Source organism: Dendroctonus ponderosae, unplaced genomic scaffold, assembly GCF_020466585.1.
Source record: "Dendroctonus ponderosae isolate FM_Combo_2020 unplaced genomic scaffold, Dpon_F_20191213v2 Dpon_F_20191213_4, whole genome shotgun sequence".
Taxonomy (NCBI): domain Eukaryota; kingdom Metazoa; phylum Arthropoda; class Insecta; order Coleoptera; family Curculionidae; genus Dendroctonus; species Dendroctonus ponderosae.
The window spans coordinates 8,247,616-8,255,643 of NW_026018611.1; positions in this window are offsets into that span (position 1 = coordinate 8,247,616).

Genomic DNA, 8,028 nt, shown 5'->3' on the forward strand with positions numbered 1-8,028 from the left:
TTCCGGTAATAATTCCCACCATTCCGAATAAAATTACAATAATTGGAATACCAGAGGGACAATTTTTCGTTTTTCGTACTTCATGGATCGTTCAGCTGGAATATAAATGACACAGTTTTACACTTGTTGTTAGAATATCGATGAGCTTCATCCTTCAGATATCATTTTTACAATCGGGACCGAATATCAATCGGCGTCATTAACGAAAGTTAGAAACGAGTCGTGCTGGAAGTGAAAGAAAATTCATCAAGTAGGATCAGACAAGACCTCAGATCAAGACAGACATCTAATAATTTAAAAACTTTTTCGGTAAAAAATGTGGCAATAAAATCCCTTTAAATTTTTTAGAAATAACGTTTTTAGTCTATCAATGTACTTTCTTTCTTAGCATGCTTGTTTGATTTATAAATATTTACTATGAAGATTTTGACTTATTTTTCAATGTTACCTCCATTGTCCTAATAACATAAGTTATTTGGATTTTAAGTAGAATACGATTTGTAGACTACTTTAATTCTACGCTGTGATTTATTTTGCTGGAAAAATTAAATTAATTCGACCCTTTTGCCAAAATTAACTTTTGGCTGAAAGCCGATTTTTTAGAACGTTATTGAAGCTTATAAAAATGGATGCAGGCACCCATATCTACAATTATATTTGGAATATTTTCCTATGAATTTTACTTCATACCTTTTAAAATGCTGAAATATTCCCAATCGAGAAAACAGGAAAAAAAACAAGCAAAAGAAAATTTCATTTTATTGTAAATCTGAAGGATATCAACCCTTACAGTCGTTTTACTAAGAAAATACATTATTCCTGGTAATATCAACCTAACGCGTATCCAGATAGGTTCACGTCTCTGGAATGGTCATTGGATCGTAACGGACAATGCAAATGGGGAAGTGTTCTGCCCTTTATGCCAATTTTGCCACGAATTGAATTTCCCCTTTGTCTCTCTCGTTTTCCGTGATATATTGACATTTTTTTAACCATTTTATTGGAAAGGCTATTTGAAAAAACTTTTCCTACCGTTAAAGGGAATATTTATGAGTGATAGCTCCGAATGAATATAAATGAAATAGTCGGACGTAGTTGTTAGGCATACCAATTTGAATAAAACATTCGATTAAAAGTACAGTCGAACAAAACCAATCGGATGAAATGGGAAATGTATGTTTTTGGATTTTGTAAGTTGCAGCTACTTATTTCCGTAAATTTCTCGCAAAACTATTTCAGTAAACTCTGAGGAAAGCTGTTACATTTAATTTCGTCGCAAAGTTTTCAAAGAAAGCTACACCTTGTCTAGCCCATTTGAAATTGAATATCCATAGGGGTTTAATTTCACTCTTTCAATATTCAGTTTACGAAGTTTCAGACGACTTTTTCTACTTTGTTTAGTTAATTTACCTAAATTAATAACATCTACTACATTTATTTTAAGTTTAAGTTTTAGTCTATTTTAAAATCTACATAAGTATGTGTGTGTAAATTTACCGTTGTTTTTATCAGAATACCCAGTTAGCACGGAAATAATGATTTGATATAACAATTTAGTCTGACTTTTAAATGCTTTGGCATGAAATTATTTGAGACATTTTTGTCTTCGAATTTATTCACTATTTCAGGCAATTGTTCATCTGAGAAACCCTTTTATTGAATCAGCCAAGAAAATACAGCCAACATTAATAAGAAATAAATCATGTATTCCATTGTTTGCGAGCACGAAACAGCACAAAATAAACCAGGAGCAAACATATTTTAATAAAGCCAAATGAACTGTTAGACAATATATTGTATCAAATAAAGGTATTTTGCAACGTTCCATATTTGCCTTTGGCTGATAAAACTTCCCATATATCCCTGAAAATTTATATACCGAACTTTTAATAATACACATCCACAAATAAAAAGGGAAATATGAACAGAATGCGGCTTTCTTCGTACTTTCAGCAACGAAGCAGCAACCCATGTTAGTATAATTTATTATTTAAAATCAGAAAGTTTGCATTTCATTTTCTAAGCGAGTGCCTACACTTTTTCGCAGCGGAATACATTTTTTATTAAGCACTGCGGTACAAGTCGTGGGTTCTATTGATTTTTCTAGTTATTTGGACAACTTTTTAACTTATTTCTTCTTACAATACCATCTCAAACTTTTCTTTCTTTATATATCTACTTTTGACATAAAGCAATTCAATTTTATAATCAACTTATTCCAAATTAAATAAATTTGCTAGCCAATATATTTATCTTAAAGTTTATTACACATCACCGTTAAGTTAATTATTTGCTATTTAAATCACTGCTAAAAAGACTAATGTGCTTCTACACTGCATATTTATGAACGTTTTAAATTACTTGCACTGCGTATAAAGCTCCCCTTAAAATTGCAAATTTTATTATGCAAATTAACTTAATTTTAATATTGTAATTCAAAATTTAAAGCTACCGATAAATTATAACTCCAAAATATCACCTGCTAAATAGAAAAATAAAACACTTAATCTAAACCGCGGTTTATTTCTTTTATCGGGAATGACAAATGCCTAGAAGTTACGCCATTGTTATACTGTAATGATATTTAATAAAGTAAATTGATACTGGTCTGGTAAAAATGTGCGGAAATGCTTTAAAGAGCTCTCAGAGCGAAAAAACAAGTATCTTGTGCTGAAAAGAGTGTTAATATTCGGCCGGAGATGGATGCCTGCTACATTTTATATTTTTTCTTTTCTCATTTCCTGAAATCTATTGCCTCAATAACTTTTCTGGGTATATTTTTACGACACATCGAAATATTTCAAATAACGTATTTTAAAATGTTTCAGTAGGTACTAAGTACTTTCTTAGACGTTTAATGGAACCGACTGAAGATTAATAGAAAATTTTTTAACTAGACAAAAAAACATAAACAAGAATAATTATTTCATGAAGGAAAAGTATAATTTAAAAATGAATCAATTCACGGAATAAAGGTCATCCTTTTAAAAAATTTTAAGCTTTATTTAAATTTAAACATTAATTTAATTTTTAAGCAAATCTGTAGGAAAACGATTTTCACCTTTGAAAACCCAAAAATATGAGAATATTTCCGTTGCAAATTCTATATGTCAATTGTAAACTATTTCTCCTCTTAAAATAGGAAAAAGCATTTTTTTATAAACAAAACATTTATTTAAGTAATTTTTTTAGCTGAATTCACAGTAAATCGTTTCAAACACAACCTGCATGGCAATAAATTGACTGAAACGAGATTTTCAAATAAAAGCTTCTCAAAAACGAAAAATATACGACCTAATATTCGGAATTGTTATTCTGCTTTAAAGCACAAAATCTCCCTTGATTCAGGAAGATATCTGAGAAATCGAAATTATTTTATCTTGATAATAAATCCTTCCGCATAATTCATGCAATATTCTTTTTCGAGGGTGCGGTGATTTTATTACATCTACATTTTTTTGGAAATTGTCTTAAGCCCAAGGCAGAAACCGGTTGGTGAGACGGTCGATTTGGCCAAGAATGCAACTTATTAACATTTTACTACTTTACATAAATTAATAAGGCTTAATTAAACTTTTGTTAAATATGAAATAATAAAGCAATAAAACAAAAAACTATTATCCTGAGTGAATAAACCTCTACCCGGGTCTAGAAAGTTAAAATTGTGTTACCAATTAAATTTGTGCCACTAATGTTAGGAAATATTTTATATTTAATACGATCATTAAAGTAAACTTCGATTATCCACAGTTTCATGGAAAAACGGACCACAAATAGCTAAAATTACTTAGTTGTAACGTTAGTTTAACATAAATTTCGAAATAAAGCTGAATCTTTCTAACGAAAATTTTGAACGTATTTGGTTGAACATTTTCAACGCCGGAACAATAAGTGTAAACCACAACCAGCTGAAAGTCAATAAGAAAAGCTGAAGTAAGTTAATTCCCAATAATTGAGTTCTCAGCGTTTAATTCAGCGAAAAAAAATTGAAAAAAAATTGTTTGTAGAATACAAAGGAAGGATAAAAATTTTTCGATAAAACCATTTGCTTGCTGGAGACAGGACTTTGTAACGCCTCCAAACTCAAAAGATTTACAGTTGAATAGCGAATATAAATTGAATTTATTTCTTCAAAAATGCGCTCTTCTGATGCGGAGATTTGCCGTCGAGTTTCAACTTTGTAGCTCTTATACTTAGACTAGATACTAGAACTAACTAGAGAATGATTAGTTTCGACTAAGCAAAAATGTTGTTTTAGTGCAAATAACTATTAAGGATTATCTTTTCCAACTTATTATGATCTAAAATCTAATAGACTACATGCACATCTACTCTTGTACCAGAAAGAAAATGCAACTAGAAATACAAAATTTATATGCTTATATCCATATTACAACGGATTTGCAAACTCATTCTTCGAACAGGTTTCGTCTACAACAACAGTATTTTTCTCCCAAATACAATTGGGAAAGTGATCTAAACGAGCGCATAATTTCGTTTTATTCATTGCCATTCATAAATGTTATACATAGTTTTGCCACTCGCTTAAAAGGAAATTCATGCAAAAATAACATCATAACTAAACTTCCAATTTACAGTGGTTGACTTATTTGCCTCATTTTCTTCAAATCGGCTCGCCTGGCATATCTCCAAACTCGTTAAATTCAGCGATAATAATTCATTGGAGACAATGAATTAGTTGAAAATTAATCTGGTAGAACTGTTTGATATCTAATTTAATTTGGAACGTGGCCAAACGCTTCACACATGTTACGCTCTATGGAAATTAATTAAAATAATACAATGCTCTATTTTCGCAATAAGAGAGTAATGGAAACTATCCTATTGTTTTATTGAAATAATACTGGACACGAATTAATTGTTTTTTAATGTCAACATTGTACTGCAGGGTTAAATCCATTTTAAAATTTCGATAAAGTTTTCCAAATTAATTCCTGATACTTGCTGATATTTTTCTCAACTCCATCTGGATTTATTGGAAACAATTTAATTGTCCACTCTAAACCTTCAATTCTGTTATTTCTTCGTATTCCTCCAGCAACTGAAATTAAATTGCACAATTTTGCAAGTTTTTACTAACTGCATAATGATTATCTTTACTTAAACAGAACGCTAAACTTCCCATTTCTCACACCAAATGTAATGAACGCAAATGAAGTTTAAATACTGTTAGTGTAAAGTTAACAAAAACATTAACTCCGGAAACGTTTTCTAAACCTAATTTGCAACTCGCAACTAACAACTAAATTTGCCAGAACTTTGCGTGCCATTTCTTAATGCATCTTTAGCGGCTAGAATGACACTGATGCTGAAAGTTAATGGCTGTATATAATTTTGAATTATTGCTATACTCAACGCAACAGTCGTTTGATGTACATTAAAGTTTTTTTTGGGGAGAACTTTGCGTGTGGATAAACTTTCGTTTACGAATATTTGAAAGCGTTGTTTAACACATTTTGAAATCAATAAAACACGCTTTTGATCTGAAAAAATTGTGCAGTCAAGTCATCAGTACAAGTGTGTCGCTAGTCGCTAAAGTAAATAAAATCAATAATATGGTTTCTTCTGTGTTTTTCTGAATGAGTTAGTCTCCATGCGAGCAGATTTTGTTCATCGATGGTCAAAAAATTTAAAAAATAACACTGATTTTATTTTTATTCAAAACTCATTATATTTACTATTATTTCTCTGAAATAAAGTTTGCTCAATTCAACTTAAGATTGATTGGATCTAAAGCAAAACCTTGTGCTTTATAAGTATTTTTCAGATAAATTAATTATTGTGTATTCTTTAATAATTTTTAAGTCTTCTTTAGCTTTTACCATCACCCATACTCGGATATTTGTAATCTTCTTTTGTAGCTCTTAAATTACATGTTTAAATATAAATATTTTTTTAAATAACGTTTTCAGATTATGTTAAATCATTAAAATAAATAAAATAAATATGAGCTTTCCAACCCTAGTATTTAAACTTCATAGATTGATGTAATAAATATGTGATGTTTACAAATACAAGTAAAGTGTGATTATAGTTTTAATTTTTCAATTCCATTTTACAGCCACTAGCTTTGTCTGCTTGGTTCCACTGTTTTTATCGGCTTTTCCTAAATATTGCACTGCTTTTAAAAAACTATTTACTATGATTTGACTAAAATATAACCGGTAAATCTCCGATAGTCTGAAAAACGTATGAAACAAGCATGAGTGCACTTCAATGTACTAGGTTTATTAGGATAATCGGCTTTATCACATTATAATTTTATAACAAACAACATCCAGTTTAGTTTGTTGTGCTGATAAAAAAAGAGATTTAAATAAAGTTCGAATCCATTAAAGGACCGCTACTGGTAAGAGTGGTAAGCCAGCCGTCGCTTTCCTTCTCGGACAACTCGTAAATAAATTCACTGGACATGTTTACTCTGATATATTCGCAAACTTTACTGCAGCCCTGTCAAGGTAATAAAGAGAAAGTTTTGCTGCAATCCGATGGCAATTCCCCTTGTAGTTCACTACGAATTGTTAAATGGGGCGTTTAAATTGTCTACAACTGCACGCCAGCTTCTTACTTGCTGTTTTACTACTTGAAACGTATTACAAAAACTTATATGAAAATACTATCGTGTAAGCGGAGTCAAGAACAGCTAATAAAAAATAACAAAATGAACTCTCGCGAGTACTTCGTTTAATTTAATGCACCTCACAAGCTTGAAATACGTATTTAGGATTTATACACGCATTGGAAAAGATACTGAAAACGTACGTTCCCAAAAAAAATTATGCGCTTTTTCGTTATGCCGTTTTTAAGGCCAATTCCAAAATTAGGATTAAAGTCGTCGCAACTCTCTAGACGAGTTTTCCTGAGTGTAATAAATGTGCATCAAACTAAAGAGTTTCTCTATAGACCGGGATGGCCCGTTGAGACTAAGTATCTAAACTTCTGAAGCCTGATATGTGCTTTTTGATGCTTTGAATGGATTCGGAAATATATATTGCACAACGTACTACTTCAAGTAGTTTTATGTATAAAGAGAAATGAGCTATTGAAAGCACATTTCTATAAATAAAAAACTTGCTATTTTTTGCTGAACTAGACTCTCTTATAATGTTGCCGACAAAATCTTACGAATTTCCTACCAGAAAATATTCAAATCCAACGGTTGCAGCAAAATAGAATGAATACTTATTCTCAAATCCAATTAGCCATTTCATTGAAGTGAAAATGCTTGTTTTGACGGAACAATCGAAACTTCTCCTTAAATAAAATCTGCAGTAAATTTACATGGTGTGTTATTCCGACATCGAACTAAATAATTCAGTTCCGGGTTTTTAGATTGATTTACTTCGATAAATTCAGAACTTTCTGGCATCCGAAAAGAGACGAACTAATTAAACTTTTAGGTTAGTTGGAATTTCGTTTCAGATAGTCTCTATAAATGTAGAGTAAATTGGACTTTAGTTTGAAATTACACAACTTTCCTGCTTAAAAAGAGGGCAAATGCGTTTGTTTTGTTAAAAGGTTAGAGTCAGCGTAGTTTGTAATTAAAATGCGTTACATACTAACTCATTGAAATTTTTTTTATTTAAATAAATAGTCAATATAAATAAGTAACAACTAAAAACTATTTAGACAATTCTAGTGTTATTTGCGTCTTTTAGCTCCAATTTTGTGCAAAAATTTATAGAAAACGAGGACAAAAAAACCGCCTATAGGTAAGCAAAGTGTACAAAGCAAAGAAGTTCTGTTTATCACGTACTAAATATTCCCATATAGAGCATAAAATTCATTATTGCAAAAAGTATATCATAAGTTCGAAAATTAATGTTTGAGGGGACTATTAGAGTATTTAAAATTAAATATAAGACCTGAGGTTTCTACTGTCCATTCCACGTCCTATTAAAAAGTTTTATAAAGTTAAGGTATTTCAAATAAACTAACAGGGATGTTTTACCCTCAAAATATCTAAACTGATATTTTTACGAGATAAGTAAAAAGTTAATGTCAACT